The sequence below is a fragment of the Cervus elaphus genome, chromosome 11, assembly GCF_910594005.1.
Source record: "Cervus elaphus chromosome 11, mCerEla1.1, whole genome shotgun sequence".
NCBI classification, from domain to species: Eukaryota; Metazoa; Chordata; class Mammalia; order Artiodactyla; family Cervidae; genus Cervus; species Cervus elaphus.
The window spans coordinates 61,161,894-61,184,466 of record NC_057825.1 but is presented as its reverse complement, the minus strand read 5'-3'; positions in this window follow the sequence as shown (position 1 = coordinate 61,184,466).

Genomic DNA, 22,573 nt, shown 5'->3' with positions numbered 1-22,573 from the left:
CTTGCTCTTTATACAGAGCATTCTCACTGCTATGCAGAAAATAGACTGTAGGTAGAGGAGGAAAGCAAGAATGACGGCAGAAAGGCCAGAAGACAGGAGGCTATTTTAAGGGTCCAAATGAGAGATGGGGTGACTTGAATCAGTAAGGGGAAGTGATGAGAGGTTGTCTGACCAGGATTTATTTTGAAGATGGAATTGCTATAACTTGTGGTTAGACTGATATGGGTATAAGGGAAATAGAATAATAAACAATGATTCCTGAGTGTTCAATCTGAGCAAAATCTGGATTGATACACTGAAATGGGGAAGATAGAGGTAGGAGCAGGTTTGAACGAGAAACTCAAGTTCTATATAGAAGAGGTCCAATTTGAGATGCCTGTTTGGCTCCCAGTTAGAAATAGACAGATGGACTTATGTAAGTATGGAGCTCCAGGGTGTTGCAGGGATTGGAACTGAAGATATATATTTGGAAAATATTGTCATGTAGATGGTATTAATCCAATAGGTCTGCATGTCACCCAAGAGACTGTAAATAGAGAAGACAGGAGGGGTAGAGTTTGGAGCCTATGGCACTGCAGGGTTTAGAGGTGAGACAGAGGAGAAGCAGAAAAGGAGACCAAGACATAGCAGGAAGAACAGGAGGGTGTGATGCAAAAAGAAGAGGCAATTAATTGCACCAAATTCTACTGAGAATTCAAGTAAGATAAAGCCTGAAAATTAACCACTAGATTAGGCAAGGTTTTGCCCTTGATAAGAAGAGTTTCAGCAAAATGATGAGGTTAAAAGATTGGCATTGAAAGGATGGAAAATTCTAGGTTGAATGGAAGACTGAATAGCTGCACTTCCATTACCTCTTGAATTCCTGTTAAAATGACGATAAAGAGTTTAATTACATAAAACAATGGAACAGAGAGAATAGGAGAGGTGATGAGAGCATGTGAGAGATGTCAATAAAATTTCAGAATCTGGAAAACAGATGGATGAGTGGAAACTTACCTAGCAACCTGAAGAAAATTGAAAGGTGGGTACGTATAGTCTGGAGGAACAAGAAATAGCTTCATTCACACCAAATGAGGAAGGCTCAGAAAGGCTCAGGAATTGAAGATACCAGGTACTTATGAAGGTGGGGATGTTAGCAAGAGCTAACAGTAGGAATGAATGAAAGTCTCCTATAAGAAAAAAAATCTAGAGCCCCTCCTCTGCTCCAACACAGCTGGGTGACTGACCACGCGCCCCCCCCCCCCCCGCCCCCACCATCTTAGCCTAGAGAGGATGAACCATAGGAACTCTGGACTTAGAGAACCAAATCAAACTTGGGAGTAAAATAAAGACTATTTCCAACGAACAAAGTCTCAATTTACCACCTATGCATACCTTCTTAGAAAGGTACTGGAGGATGTACTCCATCAAAACAAGAAGTTAACCAAGAAAGAGGGACCCAGGAGTCAAGGAACCCAACACAGGAAGCCTAAAGAGAATTCCCAGGAGAAGAACAAGGGACATCCCAGAATGACATCCATGCAGTCTAGACAGCAACAAACTCAGCCTGGAATATGGGGTGGAGAACACCAAGAGGATGTTCCCAAGAAAAAGAAATGAAAAGAAATATATATTAGCTGCTTTATACTTCTACCAGAGAAAAAATGAAAGTCGCTCAGTCGTGTCCAACTCTTTGCAACCCCATGGACTATACAGTCCATGGAATTCTCCAGGTCAAAATACTGGAGTGAGTAGTTTATCCCTTCTCCAGGAGATCTTCCCGACCCAGGAATCAACCCAGGGTCTCTGGCATTACAGGCAGATTCTTTACCAGTTGATCTACCAGGGAAGTCCATCTACCGGAGAGTCTGGGGCCAAATTGTTAGTAACTACAAAGAAAACCAAGCAAAGCCGGGGGTGGGGGGCAGCGGGGAATGAGGAAATGACTCCAAAGAAACAGACTGTACAAGAAAGGAAACACAATCATAATACAGGAAAAGGCTCAATTATGACTATTACTAGTCCCAATAACAATGAATATTGATCCAACCAAAATTGTAATAGATAAATATCAGGAGGATGACAAGAAGAGAAAGAGGGTTAAAAAACTAATTCTTCATATTTATGATAGGAAGTCAACAGATCATATATAAAACTGGAAAATCAAGAAATATAAATATTCATTTTTAAAAAGTCAAACAGTTCACAAGGCTTATAACAAATATGTTACCCAATTTCCTCCCACCAGAGGCAACTGCTTTCTTTTTTAAAATTTTATTTATTTATTTTCATTTTTGCTTGTGCTGGGTCTTTCGTTGCTCTTTCAAGGGCTTTCTCTGGTTGCGGTAGGCAGGAGCTACTCTTTGCTGCGGAGCATGGGCTTCCCATTGCTGTGGCTTCTCTTGCTGTAGATCAAAGGCTATAGGGTGTGTGGGCTTCAGTAGTTGCGACTCACAGGCTCGAGAGCTCAGGCACAGTAGTGGTGGCGCACTGGGCTTAGTTGCTCTGTGTTATGTGGGATCTTCCCGGACCAGGGATCAAACCCATGTGTCCTGCACTGCCAGACAGATTCCTAACCACTGCACCACCAGGGAAGTCTCTCTCTCTTTTTTTTCTTTTACAGTTTTTTTTTTTTTAATACTTTCTTTATTTTTTCCAAAACACACATATATAAAAATCTCACCAGAAATCTTACCCAATCTGAGAACACTGGATTCCGTCAAAGCCTTCAGGTAGCCAATATCAGACTTGGTTGGAGCCTCTAGCTGGTGTTAGGCAAAAGGCTCTGGAGGACACAGGACAGCAGGACCAATTTTTTTCTGCAGGCATCTAGGCTGTGAACTCACTGACTAGAACCGAATCTGTTAGGTTTGTACTAATATATGTATAAGAAATATTCCCTTGGATGGAAAGAAATTAGATAATTTCTTCATTATAAGACTTGTAACACTGATTCTTTAACACTTTTTAAATGTTTAGAAAGAGTTATATGACTTTTAAAACTACTTAAGTATCACTCTGATAAAAAAAATACATTTAACTTTAAAAAATAAAGAGAATAAGATATGAAAAAAGAGAGACAAATATAGAAAAAAATACATTTAAATTTAAAAAATAGAAAGAGAACAAGATATGAAAAAGGAGAGACAGGTACAGACACAAATGATTGAGGAGAAGTCTAGACTCAGTGAGACACAAACTGCAGCTTTACTTTTCTTTAATCATTGTTTTCAATCATTTTCCAGTTGAATTTCATTTCCCCATTACTTACTGAAATACAGAGCAGAGCTCATAACTTTCTGGTTAGTTTCAGTTAGTTTCTTTCAGAAAAGAAAGAGACTAACTTGGCGCTGGCAATGGGCAGGACCGCGGGGTGGGCTGTGGGCTCTGGAATTTCCGCAGAGTGGCTGCACCGCGGTCTTTCCCCAGCCTCGTCTCACTGTTCAGGGGCGCAGGCAGGGAGTTGGGGGGACGGGGAAGCGGGTGTGTAAAGTTTCATCAGAGTTGAGGTTTTGCCAGGGAAGTATGGAGAGTGGGGGCAGATAAACTGAACATTATGTAAGAATGTGGTTTTAGGGGTGAAACATGGAATCCAAACTGAGCAAGGTGGGAAGTAAGGGCATGAGGAGCACTTTGGGAAGTGGGGCAGGGAGCTGAGGGTGGTGGATCAGAAGTCTCAGTGAGGTAAATGATGCTGAACCTTACAAAGACTGACTGTGTGAGGGTTTTCATTAGAATTCCTACGCAGGTCGGCACATTCGTTACCCCTGTTCTTGCTGTAATTGTCTAGCTTTGCTCCACTTCCTACCTTTCTATTAAGTCGCCCTGAAGTTAGCTTACCTCTGTCTGCCCTCTCGGAGGTATGCCTGGTCCAACTCTTCTGATACGTGAGCGCCATGGTTCACTTTGACTGGGAAGAGGGAGACATTTCCTTGCCTTCACGATCAGCCGTCTTCCCCCCTCTCGGTTACCTTCCTCCCTTACAGCCACCTGTCTTCCTACGGCCACCCCAAGGCTCAGTAGAAATCTTTTCTCTCCAACCGACCCACTGATTCCTTTCCCTTCGGCACCTCCTGCACCATGGCTGTGTCCGAGCTTTTTTGTTGGCTACTTTCCCGTGCATCACGTTAGAATGGTGAGGAGGTACAGAGAAGAGTTACCAGGGAAGGACGCGGCTGCCGCCCTCTTTACAGAAAGTAACCGGCAGCAGTGGAGAACTAATCTAATCTGCAATGGCACATGCCGTCGGATGGAGAGTTTCTTGTCTCCTATCCCCAGTGGCTCAGACGGTAAAGAATCTGCATGCCAATCCAGGAAATGTGGGTTCGATCCCTGGGTCGGGAAGATCCCCTGGAGGAGGAAATGGCAACCCACTCCAGTATTCTTGTCTGGGAAATTCCATGGACAGAGGAAGCTGGTAGGTTGCAGTCCATGAGGTCACAACAGAATTAGGCACGACTGAGCGACTAAACAACAACAAATGATAGTATAATTATTTGGGAGCCCGTCTTACTCAGGAGAATGGCTAATACAGGGCAATAGCTGCTTCTGACCATGCATTTTAAAGCCCCAAAACTCCTAAGGAAGAATTACAGATTCTAAGATTCTATAGATTACTAATCTGTCAAGAGGTTGGGATGGGTTCGTTTCTGCACAAACCCAAGATCTCTTCTGACTCCAAATTTTTCAAATTTGCTTTAAAGTAATTGTTCTAGTTTCTATAATAGCAACACTTCTATGGTAGGAAAGGTTATTCATTGTATCTCAAAATCTACTCTCACCTTTTGAAATAACAGTACCCCTAACTTTTAGCTGGACATATGACCATCAGAATAAAAACTGTATTTCCCAGAATCCTTCCTAGTGAAGTGTGACCACATGTCTAAATCCAGGGCACAGTGAGAATGGACTTCTGGTCACACTCTGGAAAGGTAGGGCTGTGTCATCCCTTCACTCTTTCCTCTACTTCCATTCTGCTGCTTGAAATGGCATAGAAACAGGAGAAAAGGAACCAGGGACCCTAGATGACCCTATGGAGAAGAACCATACCTGCCCTGGACCATCTTCACAAGAGAGAAACAAACTTCTCTCTTGTTCAACCCACTGTTATTTGGGGACTCTATTACATGCATCTGAAATTGTATCCTAACACCCTCATCCTCTTTTTTCCTTAGCTATGTATGTGTCAGACAAGTACAAAACAACTAATTCATGTTTTGATCTTCCTATCCTTCATTTCATTCTTGAATCCATCATGGATAAGATCTTCACCTTGGTGAGTTCCTCCTTAATAATGGAAATGTAAAATGTATATCTAAGATAAAGATAAATCATCTTTCTGAATGTCTAGTGTCTACAAATTCAATATCTAAATCCTGTTCCCAAACTTCTGGTGATAAATGAGTGTCCTTAAGTAAATCAAATAGCAAATGTCGGAGTAATTGAACAGTAATCCTTAAACAGAACTAGTTGTATTTTCTAGCTGAGTATTCTAATAGAAATGATTTCCCTTTCAAGATGTCATGTTGCCCCTTCCCCATTCATATCATTCTTGCTCAATCACCCAATTTTAATTATCATTTAATTATCTTTATCTACAGCTGAGTGCCCCCCTTCTGTTGGAAAGCCTATTTTATATAAACCAAACCATGGGTAATTACCTATCAAAAGCAGATTTATCTGAAGTCCCATTGAAACTAGATGAGGCAGTTCCTTTAAGTCATAAAATCATTCAAAACTGGATCCAGGAGAATAGGACAGCATTGAATTTGAATTTCTAGAATACTAACAACATTATAGTTACCATAGGAGATAAATTCTTATCCATATTGACTGCCATGGGAGTAGAAAATCTCAGTTTCAGATTGATCTTCTAGGATGTACATTGTGGTGGATACTATAGGTCCATTCACTCATCACTTTTTTCCAGTCCACATTTTCTTGCCTTCCTCTACTATAGAGGCTAGGTAAAAAATGAAAACTTCATGTTCTCAGCTCCATCCTATCCTTTTGCAGCAAGGAGACATCACACGACACAGTTCTGGTCAATGAAATACATGTAGGAATCTATTTAAAAACATATTGAATTACACGTTATTTCCATTCTTGTGTATACATCCAAAAGATCTGAAAACAGAGACTCAAACTGATACTTGTACACTCATGTTTATAGCAGCATTCTTCACAAGAGCCAAAAGGTGGAAAAAGTCCAAGCATCCATCAACAGATGAGTAGATCAACAAAATGTGGTATATATACACACAATGGAATATTGTCCAGCCATAAAAAGGAAGGAAATTCTGATACGTGCTTCAACAGGGATGAACCTTGGAAACATTATGCTAAGCAAAATAAGCCAGACACAAAAGGATAAATATTGTATGATTCCATTTATATAAGGTACCTAGAATAGGCAAATTTATTGAGACAAAAAGTAGAAGAGAAATTACTGGGGGTATGGGAAGGAGAAAAGGGAGTTGTTCAATGGGAAAGTTTACATAGGGGATGATGAACAAATTCTAGAGATGGATAGTGGTAATAATTATACAGTATCATGAATGTACTTAATGACACTGAATTGTGCACTTAAAAATATTTAAATGCTAAATTTGTATTATGTATATTTTACCACAATTTAAAAAGATGATTTAAAAATCTCTATGCCAGGGTAGGATGGACAGTGGGAGGAAATCTCAAGAGGGAGGGGATATATATATATACATACATATATATATATATATATATATATATATATGTACTTATGACTGATTCTCATCATTGTACAGTAGAAACCAATACAACATTGTAAAGCAATTATCCTCCAGTTTAAAATAAATTTTAAAAAAAAGAGAGAAGTAGCCACACTTTTGAAATATGAGTCAGCCTAAGGCAACATCTTTTTTCTATGGATTTATTAATAAATCAGTAAGTTCGAAAAAAAATTAAAATAAAAATCTTTTTAAAATCTCTATGTCTATTTTTTTACCTAACAAATTAAGTCTGGATCTCTCAATTCTATATTTTGCTTAAAGTTTCCACATGCTTCTGACCTTAAACAGAATTCTGTTTCATCACTCAAATTGCCCTGAAGGTAGTTCATTTTTACCCCAAGGCTAGCCAGAGAGAGAACCAATAATAAACAATAGCAGAGGTTTGCAGGTAAATATCTCTTTTGCTTCTCCACCTTGAAGACGTGGAGGACAGAAGGGATTTGAGAGGAAAAGGGAAGAAAGATGTATATATAACCCGCTACTTGGTGCTGACGAAGGAGTGAGTCCTAAGAGGCAAGATGTGCCTGTGGCAGATGAGTAGGAAGGAGGGACATTCTTTGCAGAAATTTGCAAAGAGGTGCACCTCCATTGTGGTGTGTCTTACCACAGGATTTTATCTATCCAGATGAGAAGTGTGTCAGTAAAGGATGGTGTTAGCCTGAAGACTGAACAGCCATTGTGGCCTGAGTCTCTACACACTAAGCCTCTCTCCTCTTCTTCCCTGGATTCTGGGTCTTGCCTGACACAATTCTTACTTACTAATAATAGTAAGTTAACATTTGTCCTGGGCTTACTTTGCCAGGCACTGCTGGAAGCATCTTATGTATATTGCGTGCATGCTCAGTCGCTTCAGGCAAATCCAGCTCATTGCAACCCATAGACCATAGCCTGACAGGCTCCTCTGTCTGTGAGATTTTTCAGGCAAGAATTGTTGCTGTTTCCTCCTCTGGGGATCTTCCCAACCCAGGAATCGAACCCACATCTCCTGTGTCCCCTACATTACAGGTGGACTCTACCACTGAGCCACTGGGGAAGCCCCTTAAGTATTTACTTCATTTAACTTTGACAAGATTTGCCTGTGAAGTACATATACACCATTAGTATTATTATTTCCACTTTACAACTGAGGAAATTGGGGCAAGAAGTTTCAGTTCAGTTCAGTCGCTCAGTTGTGTCCAACTCTTTGCAACCCCATGGTTTGCAGCATGCCAGGCTTCCCTGTCCATCACCAACTTCCAGAGCTTGCTCAAACTCATGTCCATCGGGTCAGTGACGCTGTCCAACCATTTCACCCTCTGGTGTCCCCTGCCTTCAATCTTTCCCAGCACCAGGGTCTTTATCAATGAGTCTGTTCTTCGCATCAGGTGGCCAAAGTATTGGCGTTTCAGCTGTATTGCAAGAAGTTTAGATAACCTGTTTAAGGTCACACAGAGAACAAGTGACAGAGTCAGGACTGGCACCCAGCCACTTTAAGCACTACTTTATGCTGCTTCTTAGATCCTGTAGAAAATTGTTTCCTCTGAGTAGTATCTCAGTTTCCAACTGCGCTTAACTTTGAAATACTTTTAGCTAGTACCCTCTCTGCCATCATCATGGCTTTATTTGTTTTACAGAGGAATAAAAATGTGTCTCTGCATGTATGATTATACAAGTCAAGTAACTTTCTATTTTATAATTAATTAGGGTAACATTAACAGCTATTATGGGGCTTCCCTGATAGCTCAGTTGGTAAAGAATCCGCCTGAATGCAGGAGACCCCATTTCGATTCCTGGGTCGAGAAGATCCGCTGGAGAAAGGATAGGCTACCCACTACAGTATTCTTGGGCTTCCTTTGTGGCTCAACTGGTAAAGAATTCGCCTACAATGTGGGAGACCTGGGTTCAATCCCTGGGTTGGGAAGATCCCCTGGAGAAGGGAACGACTACCCACTCCAGTATTCTGGCCTAGAGAATTCCATGGACTGTATAGTCCATGGGGTTGCAAAGAGTGGGACACGACTGAGTGACTTTCACTTTCACTAACAACTATCATGGATATAACCATGAAGTCTTATTTCCCTAACCCAGTTGAATTTAAAAAGAATTAAGTCTGATTCTTACTAAAGTAAAGCACAAAATAGCTGTTCCCCATTAGATGATGAGGATCATAAACAGACTTCCATATTATGGTTCCACTATCTTGGGAATTCATAGCTTCTAAGGGTGCTCTTCTGGATAAAGCAGGAAAGAGAAAGAGCAGGGAGGCTTACCTGTTAGAGGTTCTTATGAGCCAGGGGCTTCCTTGGTGGTTCAGATGGTAAAGAATCCACATGCAATGTATAAGAACAGGGTTCGATCCCAGGGTCAGGAAGATCCCTTGGAGGAGGGCATGGCAACCCACTCCAGTATTCTTGCCTGGAGAATCCCATGGACAGAGGAGACTGACAGGCTACAGTCCATGGCTTTGCAAAGAATTGGACATGACTGAGCAACTTTTACTCATTCACAGGCCAGGGTAGGAAATGACACACAGTACATGAACTCACATGCCACTGGCCACAGTTCAGTCTCATGGCCACACCTGACTGCAAAGGAGTCAACGAGGGTGCCCAGGAAATGAATTTTAGGTGAGTACATGGCAGTCTCTGCCATAATAGCCTTCCCACCCAAGAATGCACTTGCACAATGTTTTCACAGCTCTCCTGAACCAGAGATTTGAGTAATCACAAAGTGTCATAAACAGATAGGCTAAACCACCACCAAATAAAGATTTTCCCCGATGATCCTCTGGATTACATCTGTTATTAATGATGGCTATCTTAAACTCATAAGTTAAAAAAACCACAAGTAACGCACGACAGTTTGAAGCTTTCACTGATGGCTCCGAGAGAGAGGTACCAGCTAAGGTCTGATAATATAACAGCAGATGGATACCCAGCTATCAAAACTTTTGTGAAGCTTTTATTTTAATATTATTGTGGGAAAACATCACAATCTCAAGCAGCAGGAAATGTGGCTAGGATTTTAGCCCCTCTTCTATTTAATTTATTCTTTAATAGTCTGATACAACTTGTAGGTTAACTGAATGCATACTTACATGTCAACCAGATTAAAAGGGAAAGGTAATGAAGTCTCTCTAACAAAATCAGGAATGACCCCAAAAAGCAATTTTTCTGACAAATATCAGGTGATATCGTTTATATGTGGAATCTGAAAAATGGATACAGGGACTTTCCTGGCAGTCCAGTGGTTAAGACTCTGGGCTTCCACTGCAGGGGGCGAAGGTTCAATCTCTGGTCAGGGAACTAAGATTCCATGTGCCACATGGTGTGTTCAAAAAAAAAAAATCAAAATTCAAAAAGTGATAATAGTAAATAAAAGGTACAGATGAACTCATCTATTGATATAAAACAGAAATAGAGTTATAGATATGGGAAACAAACTTGCAGTTACTGAGGATGGGGGGGAAGGATAAATTGGGAGATTGGGCTTGACATATATACACTATTATATATAAAATAGATAACTAATAAGGACCTATTGTATAGCAGAGGGAACTCTACTCAACAGTCTGTCATGGCCTATATTGGAAAAGAATCTTAAAAAAGAGTGAATACATGTATATGCATAAAATTCTCTTTGCTGTCCACCTGAAACCAACAAACATTGTAAATCAACTAAATTACAAAAAAAAAGAAAAAAATTTTTTTAAGAAAAAGCAACTGGTCTGAGTGTCTATAATCAGAAGAAAATGTATTTATTCCCTCTAGTAAAATAATAGTTAACCTGTAAGGTAAGACATGGCTTTTAAAACACATTAACATCCCATGATTTTTAAAGAAAAATCTCATTCCTTAAGAACCTGCAAGATATATCTGTAAATTGAGTTGGTACTTGCTATAAACATCTCTTGCAACTATGCCAAAAATATGCATGTATTTAAATAAGGACCAACAGGCAACATTCAAAAATGAAAAGAACGCTATGCTCAGGGACTGAACATAGGGTGAGTTATGAGTGACATTTCCCCTTTTCATAATTTCCTCTTATATTTTTACACCCCATTACCAATAATGTTTGAATAATTTATTGCCAAAAATGAAGAAAATGAATTCTTTCCTTTCCATAATACAACTGTGTAACAAGCCATCCAATTTTCCAATGAGAAACAGTTACCATTTCTGCCTGGTTTGGCAGAGTTCTAAGGTGTAGAATTTTTTTAAAAATTTTTGTTCCGTGATAAATTAATTTTTTAAAAAGCAAGAAAAGAACCCTTTCCTAGAGGATATACACGCACTGGTCAGTCTTTTTGTAACACTGAGGATGCCCAAAGCCTGCTACCCTGACCAGCAATTTCATTATTAAGAAGCAGAGGTGAAGGTACTCTTTGACTTAGAGAATATTTTATTGGCAGAAGCTCTGTAGAGATCCTTTCTTAAAATATTCAGTGTTCAGTGTTCCCTATCACCTCAGTGGTTTACTGAGAACTCTTAGAAAGTCTGCTTTGCATCTTTAGGCAAAGGTTAGCCACTTCAGGGGCTTGGGGTATATGGTGTGTTTTCTTATACACACTTCTGTCCCTGAAAATCACTTTCTTTCTACAAGGTCTTTTCAACTGCCTGAACATCTTTGAGATTCTTAAGCTCATCACTGAGTATCAAAAATTGTCACTTGTATCCAAATCCACAATGTCTTCAAGTTCATTAAAACATCTGTCTTTATGGCCGCGTCTGGTTCCACAGAGTCCTTGGCTCACCTAGCTGGATGTAACTTATTATCTGAGAAGACTTAGGGGCAGTGGAAGCTTTTCAGAGGGTTCTCATCCTCCTTTTATTCAGTGAAGGCTCTCATCCTTATTTTATTCTGATGATCCGAACTGAGACATAGGCAGAGAATTGTTCTAGTTCTCCATATCCTGGGTTCATAATTCAGCATTTTTTCCAACCAATCCTTTATGTGTAAGAATGTTACCTATTAGCAGAAGATGATACTTAGAACAGAGAACTATGTCTTAGTTCTAGAAAACATAATGCAGAAGAAAAACTAGGAATTCAGACCTGACAACAGGTCGGGGAAATGTTTCTATTTCTTGTGGCAGACAATTCTTCGTGGGTATCTTTGTGCTCCTGTTCATCTGTAACTGCTTTTATTCTGAAATATACATTCAGATGAACAGTCTTAGAAGAGAGAGATTGTCTCCCTGCAGGACAGAGGGAATATTTGTTTGCTGTGCAGGATGATAAAAGTATTTCTGTCCAGAGCAAAGTTTGCAGATTTGCAAGCAACATCCTTGTAAGGTTGGTTCTTAAGATTAACAGTCCCTCAGCTATGCAGTATCCTTGACTGGAAAATCCCATGGACAGAAGAGCCTGGCGAGCTGTACAGTCTATGGGGTCACAAAGAGTCAAACATGACTGAGTGACTGACACACACATGACAGCTATGACACAAGCCCACTGTATATGCAGCATTCCTTTGGGCCTGCTTCTGCCCTGCCCAGGTGGAACATGGGGGGCAAAGGAAATGGATGAGAAGATGAAGGTCATGCCACCTACTGTGCCATGAGTAATGAAGTCCTTTGTTTGGGACCCAGGAAGTTCCTGTCTTTCTCCAAATCCAGGAAACTGAAGGATTAATCTCCTAGCTTGAAAGTAGGTTAAAATCATAAGCCCTTCACAATGCTTGACTCTTCTAACAAGAGTTAGCCCACTGTTAGGATGAGGGTTCCCCTTAACCACAGTAGAAGGAGAATTTTTATTTCATAGGCAAAACAAATAGGTCTATATGACTAAGTATGCTAAGTACTAAAGTGCGCATTCCACTCACATGCACTTGTCTCTCATGACTTGCCATATTAAACATCCCCTACACTTACCAGAAGACATAATATCAACTTCACCCAGACTCATTAATAGTGCTCTCTGAGTATCTTTAGCAAATCTACTGCCACCATAAATACCAGCCATGAGAACTGGCTACACATTTTTTTTCTTTTTAATTTAATTTTTTATTGAAGGATAATTGCTTTACAGAATTTTGTCATTTTCTGTCAAACCTCAACATGAATCAGTCACAGGTATACATATATCCCCTCCTTTTTGAACCTCCCTCCCATCTCCTCCCCATCCCACTCTTCTAGGTTGATACAGAGCCCTTGTTTGAGTTTCCCGAGCCATACGGCAAATTCCCATTGGCTATCTATTTTACATATGGTAATGTAAGTTTCCATGTTACTCTTTCCATATATCTCACCCTCTCCTCCCCTCTCTCCATGTCCATAAGTCTATTCTCTATGTCTGTTTCTCCACTGCTGCCCTGTAAATAAATTCTTCAGTACCGTTTTTCTAGATTCCATATATGTGTGTTAGAATACGATATTTATCTCTCTCTTTCTAACTCACTTCACTCTGTATAATAGGTTCTAGGTTTATCCACCTCATCAGAACTGACTCAGATGTGTTCCTTTTATGGCCGAGTAATATCCCATTGTGTATAAGAACCACAACTTCTTTATCCATTCATCTGTCAATGGACATCTAGGTTGCTTCCATTTTCTAGCTATTGTAAATAGTGCTGCAATGAATGTGTCTTTTTCAATTTTGATTTCTTCAGGGTATATGCCTAGGAGTGGGATTGCTGGGTCATATGGTGGTTTTATTCCTAGTTTTTTAAGAAATCTCCATATCGTCTTCCATAGTAGCTGTGTCAGTTTACATTCGCACCAACGGTGCAAGAGCGTTCCCTTTTCTCCACACCCTCTCCAGCATTTACTGTTTGTAGACTTTTTGATGATGGACATTCTGACTAGTGTAGGTGATATCTCATTGTGGTTTTGATTTGCAGTTCTCTAATAATGGACAATGTTGAGCATCCTTTCATGTGGTTGTTAGCCATCTATATGTCTTCTTTGGAGAAATATCTGTTTAGGTCTTTTTTCCCCTTTTTGATTGGGTTGCTTGTTTTTCCGGTATTGAATTCTATGAGCTCTTGTATATTTTGGAAATTAATCCTTTGTCAGTTGCTTCATTTGCAGTTATTTTCTCCCATTCTGAGGGTTGTCTTTTCACCTTGCTTATAGTTTCCTCTGCTGTGCAAAAGCTTTTAACTTTAATCAGGTCCCACTTGTTTACTTTTATTTTTATTTCCATTACTCTAGAAGGTGGGTCATAGAGGAACTTGCTTTGATTTATGTCATCGAGTGTTCTGCCTATGTTTTCCTCTAAGAGTTTTATAGCTTCTGGTCTTACATTTAGGTCTTTAATCCATTTTGAGTTTATCTTTGTGTATGGTCTTAGGAAGTGTTCTAATTTCATTCTTTTACATGTAGCTGTCCAGTTTTCCCAGCACCATTTATTGAAGAGGCTGTCTTTGTGCCATTGTATATTCTTGCCTTCTTTGTCAAAAATAAGGTGTCCACAGGTGCATGAGTTTATTTCTGGGTTTTCTTTCTTGTTCCATTGGTCTATATTTCTGGTTTTGTGCCAGTACCATACTGTCTTGATGACTGAAGCTTTGTACTATAATCTGAAGTCAGGAAGGTTGATTCCTCACCCCTTTCTTCTTTCCTAAGATTGTTTTGTCTATTCAGAGTCTTTTGTGTTTCCATTTAAATTGTTAAATTTTTTTTGTTCTAGTCCTGTGAAAAATGCCATTGGTAATTTTATAGGGAGCGTATTGAATCTGTAGATTGCATTTGGTAGTATACTTATTTTCACAATATTGATTCTTCCTACCCAGGAACATGGAATATCTCTCCATCTGTTTATGTCATCTTTGATTTCTTTCATCAGTGTCTTATAATTTTCTGTGTACAGTTCTTTTGTCCCCTTAGGTAAGTTTATTTCTAGATATTTAATTATTTCTGTTGAAATGGTAGATGGGATTGATTCCTTAATTTCTCTTTCTGATTTTTCATTGCTATTACATAGAAACTCACAGTTGTGGATGTGACTGGTGATAGAAACAAAGTCCGATGTAAAGAGCAATATTGTAAAGAGCAGTATTCCATAGGAACCTGGAAGGTTAGGTCTGTGATTCAAGGCAAATTCGGTTTACCTCAGTTCAGTCACTTAGTTCTGTCTGACTCTTTGCCACCCCATGGAATGCAGCATGCCAGGCCTCCCTGTCCATCACCAACTCCCGGAGCTTGCTCAAACTCATGTCCATCGAGTCAGTGATGCTATCCAACTATCTTATCCCCTGCTGTCCCCTTCCCCTCAGCCTTCAATCTTTCCCACCATCAGGGTCTTTTCAAATGAGTCAGCTCTTCTCATCAGGTGGCCAAAGTATTGGAGTTTCAGATTCAACATCAGTCCTTTCAATGAATAATTAGGACTGATTTTCTTTAAGATGGACTGGTTGGATCTCCTGCAGCCCAAGGGACTCTCAAGAGTCTTCTCCAATACCACAGTTCAGAAGCATCAGTTCTTCAGCACCCAGATTTCTTTATAGTCCAACTGTCACATCCACACATGACTATTGGAAAAACAACAGCCTTGACCAGACAGATATTTGTTGGCAAAGTAATGTCTCTGCTTTCTAATATGCTGCCTCTGTTGGTCATAACTTTCCTTCCAAGGAGTAAGCGTCTTTTAATTTCATGGCTGCAGTCGCCATCTACAGTGATTTGGGAGCCCCCAAAAATAAAGTCTGCCACTGTTTCCTCTGTTTCCCCATCTATTTCCCATGAAGCGATGGGACCAGATGCCATGATCTTAGTTTTCTGAATGTTGAGCTTTAAGCCAACTTTTTCACTAACCTCTTTCACTTTCATCAAGAGGCTCTTTAGTTCTTCTTTTCTTTCTGTCATAAGAGTGGTCTCATCTGCACATCTGAGGTTATTGATATTTCTCTCAGCAATCTTGATTCCAGCTTGTGCTTCACCCAGCCCAGCATTTCTCATGGTGTACTCTGCATAGAAGTTGAATAAGCAGGGTGACAATATACAGCCTTGACATACTCCTTTCCCAGTTTGGAACCAGACTGTTGTTCCATGTCCAGTTCTAACTGTTGCTTCTTGACCTGCATATAGATTTCTCAGGAGGCAGGTCAGGTGTTCCCATCTCTTGAAGAATTTTCCACAGTTTGTTGTGATGCAAAGGCTTTGGCATAGTCAATAAAGCAAAAATAGATGTTTTTCTGGCACTCTCTTGCTTTTTCAATGATCCAGTGGATGTAGGCAATTTGATCTCTGGTTCCTCTGCCTTTTCTAAAACCAGCTCAAACATCTGCAAGTTCACAATTAACATACTGTTGAAGCCTGGCTTGGAGAATTTTGAGCATTACTTTACTAGCATGTGAGGTGAGTGCAATTGTGCAGTAGTTTGAGCATTCTTTGGCATTGCCTTTCTTTGGGATTGGAATGAAAACTGACCTTTTCCAGTCCTGTGGCCACTGCTGAGTTTTCCAAATTTCCTGGCACATTGAGTGCAGCACTTTTCACAGAATCATCTTTCAGGATTTGAAATGGCTCAGCTGGAATTCCACCACCTCCACTAGCTTTGTTCATAATGATGCTTCCTAAGGCCCACTTCACTTTGCATTCCAGGACGTCTGGCTCTAGGTGAGAGATCACACCATCCTGATTATCTGAGTCGTGAAGATCTTTTTTGTATAGTTCTTTTGTGTATCCTTGCCACCTCTTAATATCTTCTGCTTCTGTTAGGTCCATACCATTTCTGTCCTTTATTGAGCACATCTTTGCATGAAATGTTCCCTTGGTATCTCTAATTTTCTTGAAGAGATCTCATGGTCAAACAGGAGATGGCAAGAGTGAACATTATAGGAAGCAGCTAACTAAAATGGACTGGAATGGGTGAATTTAACTCACATGACCATTATATCTACTGCTGTGGACAAGAATCCCTTAGAAGAAGTGGAGTAGCCATCATAGTCAACAAAAGAGTCCAAAATGCACTAATTGGATGCACTCTCAAAAACAACAGAATGATATCTGTTCATTTCCAAGGCAAACTATTCAATATCACAGTAATCCACGTCTATGCCCTGACCAGTAATGCTGAAGAAGCCAAAACTTAACAGCTCTCTGAAGACCTACAAGACCTTCTAGAACTAACACCCAAAAAAGATGTCCTTTTCGTTATAGGGGAATGGAATGCAAAAGTAAGAAGTCAAGAAACACGTGGAGTAACAGGCACATTTGGCCTTGGAGTACAGAATGAAACAGGGCAAAAGCTAATAGAGTTCTGCCAAGAGAATGCACTGGTCATAAAAGAACAACCTCTTCCAATAAGAAAAGAGAAAACTCTACACATGGACATCACCAGATGGTCAATAACAAAATCAGATTGATTATATTCTTTGCAGCCAAAGATGGAAAAGTTTTATATAGTCAGCAAAAACAAGACTGGGAGCTGACTGTGGCTCAGATCATGAACCCCTTATTGCCAAATTCAGACTTAAATTGAAGAAAGTAGGGAAAACCACTAGACCATTCAGGTATGACCTAAATCAAATGCCTATGATTATACAATAGAAGTGAGAAATAGATTCAAGGGATTAGATCTGACAAACAGAGTGCCTGATGAACTATGGACAGAGGTTCATGACTTTGTACACGAGACAGGGATCAAGACCATCCCCAAGAAAAAGAAATGCAAAAAAGCAAAATGGCTGTCTGGGGAGGCCTTACAAATAACTGTGAAAATAAGTGAAGTGAAAAACAAAGGAGAAAGGAAAAGATATACCCATTTGAATGCAGAGTTCCGAAGAATAGCAAGGAGAGATAAGAAAGCCTTCCTCAGTGATCAGTGCAAAGAAATAGAGGAAAACAATAGAATGGGAAAGGCTGGAGATTGCTTCAAGAATATCAGAGATACCAAAGGAGTATTTCATGCAAAGAAGGGCACAATAAAGGACAGAAATGGTATGGACCTAACAGAAGTAAAAGATACTAAGAAGAGGTGGCAAGAATACACAGAAGAACTATACAAAAAAGATCTTCATGACTCAGATAATCAGGATGGTGTGATCTCTCACCTAGAGCCAGACATCCTGGAATGCAAAGTCAAGTGGGCCTTAGGAAGCATCATTATGAACAAAGCTAGTGGAGGTGGTGGAATTCCAGCTGAGCCATTTCAAATCCTGAAAGATGATTCTGTGAAAAGTGCTGCACTCAATGTGCCAGGAAATTTGGAAAACTCAGCAGTGGCCACAGGACTGGAAAAGGTCAGTTTTCATTCCAATCCCAAAGAAAGGCAATGCCAAAGAATGCTCAAACTACTGCACAATTGCACTCATCTCACATGCTAGTAAAGTAATGCTCAAAATTCTCCAAGCCAGTCTTCAACAGTATGTGAACTATAAACCTCCAGATGTTCAAGCTGGTTTTAGAAAAGGCAGAGGAACCAGAGATCAAATTGTCAACATCCACTGGATCATCAAAAAAGCAAGAGAGTGCCAGAAAAACATCTATTTCTACTTTATTGACTATGCCAAAGCCTTTGCATCACAACAAACTGTGGAAAATTCTTCAAGAGATGGGAACACCTGACCTGCCTCCTGAGAAATCTATATGCAGGTCAAGAAGCAACAGTTAGAACTGGACATGGAACAACAGTCTGGTTCCAAACTGGGAAAGGAGTATGTCAAGGCTGTATATTGTCACCCTGCTTATTCAACTTCTATGCAGAGTACACCATGAGAAATGCTGGGCTGGGTGAAGCACAAGCTGGAATCAAGATTGCTGAGAGAAATATCAATAACCTCAGATGTGCAGATGAGACCACTCTTATGACAGAAAGAAAAGAAGAACTAAAGAGCCTCTTGATGAAAGTGAAAGAGGTTAGTGAAAAAGTTGGCTTAAAGCTCAACATTCAGAAAACTAAGATCATGGCATCTGGTCCCATCGCTTCATGGGAAATAGATGGGGAAACAGAGGAAACAGTGGCAGACTTTATTTTTGGGGGCTCCCAAATCACTGTAGATGGCGACTGCAGCCATGAAATTAAAAGACGCTTACTCCTTGGAAGGAAAGTTATGACCAACAGAGGCAGCATATTAGAAAGCAGAGACATTACTTTGCCAACAAATATCTGTCTGGTCAAGGCTGTTGTTTTTCCAATAGTCATGTGTGGATGTGACAGTTGGACTATAAAGAAATCTGGGTGCTGAAGAACTGATGCTTCTGAACTGTGGTATTGGAGAAGACTCTTGAGAGTCCCTTGGGCTGCAGGAGATCCAACCAGTCCATCTTAAAGAAAATCAGTCCTAATTATTCATTGAAAGGACTGATGTTGAATCTGAAACTCCAATACTTTGGCCACCTGATGAGAAGAGCTGACTCATTTGAAAAGACCCTGATGGTGGGAAAGATTGAAGGCTGAGGGGAAGGGGACAGCAGGGGATAAGATAGTTGGATAGCATCACTGACTCGATGGACATGAGTTTGAGCAAGCTCCGGGAGTTGGTGATGGACAGGGAGGCCTGGCATGCTGCATCCCATGGGGTGGCAAAGAATCGGACACGACTGAGCATCTGATCTGAACTGAGTACACAGAAATGCAAGTGATTTCTGTGTATTGATTTTGTATCATGCAACTTTGCTAAATTCACTCATTAGCTCTAGTAATTTTCTGATACTATCTTTAGGTTTTTCTACGTATAATATCATGCCATCCGTAAACAGTGAGGGCTTTACTTCTTCTTTTCCAATCTGGATTCCTTTTATTTCTTTTTCTTCTCTGATTGCTGAAGCTATAACTTTTAGAACTATGTTGAATCATAGTGGTGAAAGTGGACCCCCTTGTTTTGTTCTTGATCTTAGGGGGAATGCTTTCAGTTTTTCCCCATTGAGAATAATGTTTGCTGTAGGCTTATCATATATGGGTTTTATCATGTTGAGGTAGGTTCCTTCTATGCCCATTTTTTGCAGAGTTTTAATCATAAATGGGTGCTGAATTTTGTAAAAGGCTTTTTCTGCATCTGTTGAGATGATCATGTGGTTTTTATCGTTCAATTTGTTAATATGGTGTATCACATTGATTGATTTGTGTATATTAAAGAATCCTTGCATCCCTGGAATAAACCCAATTTGATCATGGTGTATAAGCTTTTTGATGTGTTGCTGAATTCTGTTTGATAAAAATTTTGTTAAGAGTTTTTGCATCTATGGTCATCAGTGATATTGGCCTATGGTTTTCTTTTTTGCATTGTCTTTGTCTGGTTTTGGTATCAGGGTGATGGTGGCCTCATAGAATGAGTTTGGAAGTGTTCCTTCCTCTGCAATTTTTTGAAAAAATTTTAGAAGTATAGGCATTAGCTCTTCTCTAAATGTCTGACAGAATTCTCCTGTGAAGCCATCTCGTCCTGGGCTTTTGTTTTCTGGGAGGTTTTTTTTAATCACAGCTTCAATTTCAGTGCTTGTATTTGGGTTATTCATAATTTCTATTTCTTCCCTGTTCAGTATTGGAAGATTGAATTTGACTAAGAATCTGTCCATTTTTTCCAGGTTATCCATTATATTGTCATATAGTTGTTTATAATAGTCTCTTATAATCCTTTGTATTTCTGCATTGTCTGTTGTAATCTCTCCTTTTTCATTTCCAATTTTGATTTGATTCTTCTCTCTCTCTCTCTCTCTTTTTTTTTTTTTTTTTGATGAGTCTGGCTAAATGTTTGTCAATTTTGTTTATCTTCTCAAAGAATGAGCTTTTAGTTTTATTAATCTTTACTATTGTTTCTTTCATTTCTTTTTCATTTATTTCTGCTCAGATCTTTATGATTTCTTTTCTTCTACTAATTTGAGTGATTTTTTGGTTCTTTTTCCAGTTGTTTTAGGTGTAAAGTTAGGTAGTGTATTTGATGTTTTTCTTCTTTCTTGAGGTAGGATTGTATTGCTATAAACTTCCCTCTTAGAACTGCTTTTGCTGCATTCCATAGGTTTTGAGATGTCATGTTTTCATTGTCATTTGTTTCTAGAAATTTTTTTATTTCCCTTTTGATTTCTTGAGTAACCTGTTGGTTATTAAGAAACATGTTGTTTAATCTCCATCTGTTTGTATTTCTTACAATTTTTTTTCTTGTAATTGATATCTAGTCTCATAGTATTGTGGTCAGAGAAGATGCTTGATATGATTTCAATTTTCTTAAATTTACTGAGGTTTGACTTGTGACCTAAGATGTGGTCTATCCTGGAGAATGTTCCATGTGCACTTGAGAAGAAGGTGTACTCTTCTGCATTTGGATGAAATGTCCTGAAGACATCAATGAGATCCATCTCATCTAATGTATCATTCAAAACTTGTGTTTTCCTTATTAATTTTCTGTTTTGATGATCTGTCCATTGGTGTGAGTGGGGTATTAAAGTCTCCTACTATTATTGTGTTACTGTCAATTTCTCCTTTTATGTCTGTTAGTGTTTGTCTTATGTATTGAGGTGCTCCTATGTTGGCTGCATAGATATTTACAATTGTTATGTCTTCCTCTTGGATTGATCCCTTGATCATTATGCATTGTCCTTCCTTATCTCTTGTAATCTTCTTTATTTTAAGGTCTGTCTTGTCTGATATGAGGATGGTACTCCAGCTTTCTTTTGCTTCCCATTTGCATGGGATATATTTTCCCATTCTCTCACTTTCCGTGTATGTGTGTCTTTAGGTCTGAAGTGGGTTTCTTGTAGACAGCATATATATGGGTCTTGTTTTTGTATCCATTCAGCCAATCTGTGTCTTTTGGTTGGAGCATTTAATTCATTTACATTTAAAGTAATTATTGATATATATGTTCCTATTGTCATTTTCTTAACTGTTGGGGTTGATTTCATAGATCCTTTTTCTTCTGTTGTATTTCTTGACTATATAAGTCCCTTTAACATTTGTTTTAAAGCTGGTTTGGTGGTACTGAATTCTCTTAACTTTTGCTTGTCTGAAAAGCTGTTTATTTCTCCACCAATTTTGAATGAGATCTTTGCCAGGTACAGTAACCTTGGGTGTAGATTTTTCCCTTTCAGTACTTTAAATATATTCTGCCATTCCCTTCTAGCCTGCAGAGTTTCTGCTGAAAGATCAGCTGTTAAGCATATGGGGTTTCCCTTGTATGTTACTTGTTGCTTCTCCCTTGTTGTTTTTAATATTCTTTCTTTGTGTTTAGTCTTTGTTAATTTGATTAGTATGTGTCTTGGCATGTTTCTCCTTGGGTTTATCCTGTATGGGACTCTTTGTGCCTCTTGGACTTGATTGACTGTTCCCTTTTCCATGTTGGCGAAATTTTCAACTATAATCTCTTCAAAAATTTTCTCATATCCTTTCTTTTTCTCTTCCTCTTCTGGGACCCCTATAATTTAAATGTTGATGCATTTGATATTGTCCCAGAGGTCTCTGAGACGATCCTCAGTTCTTTTCTTTTTTTTTTTTTTTTTTTTTACTTTATTCTGCTCTTCAGAAGTTATTTCCACCATTTTATCTTTCAGCTCACTGATTCATTCTTCTGCTTCAGCTATCCTGCTATTGATTCCTTCTAGAGTATTTTTAATTTCAGTAATTGTGTTGTCTCTGTATGTTTATTCTTTAATTCTTCTAGGTCTTTGTTAATTGATTCTTGCATTTTCTCCATTTTGTTTTCAAGGTTTTTTTTATCATCTTTACTATCATTATTCTGAATTATTTTTCAGGGAGTTTGCCTATTTCATGTTCATTTATTTGGACTTCTGTGTTTCTAGTTTGTTCCTTCATTTTGTAGTATTTCTCTGCCTTTTCATTATTGTTTTAACTTACTGTGTTTGAGGTCTCCTTTTCCCAGGCTTCAAGGTTGAATTCTTTCTTCCTTTAGGTTTCTGCCCTCCTAAGGTTGGTCCAGTGGTTTGTGTAAGCTTCATATAGGGTGAGATT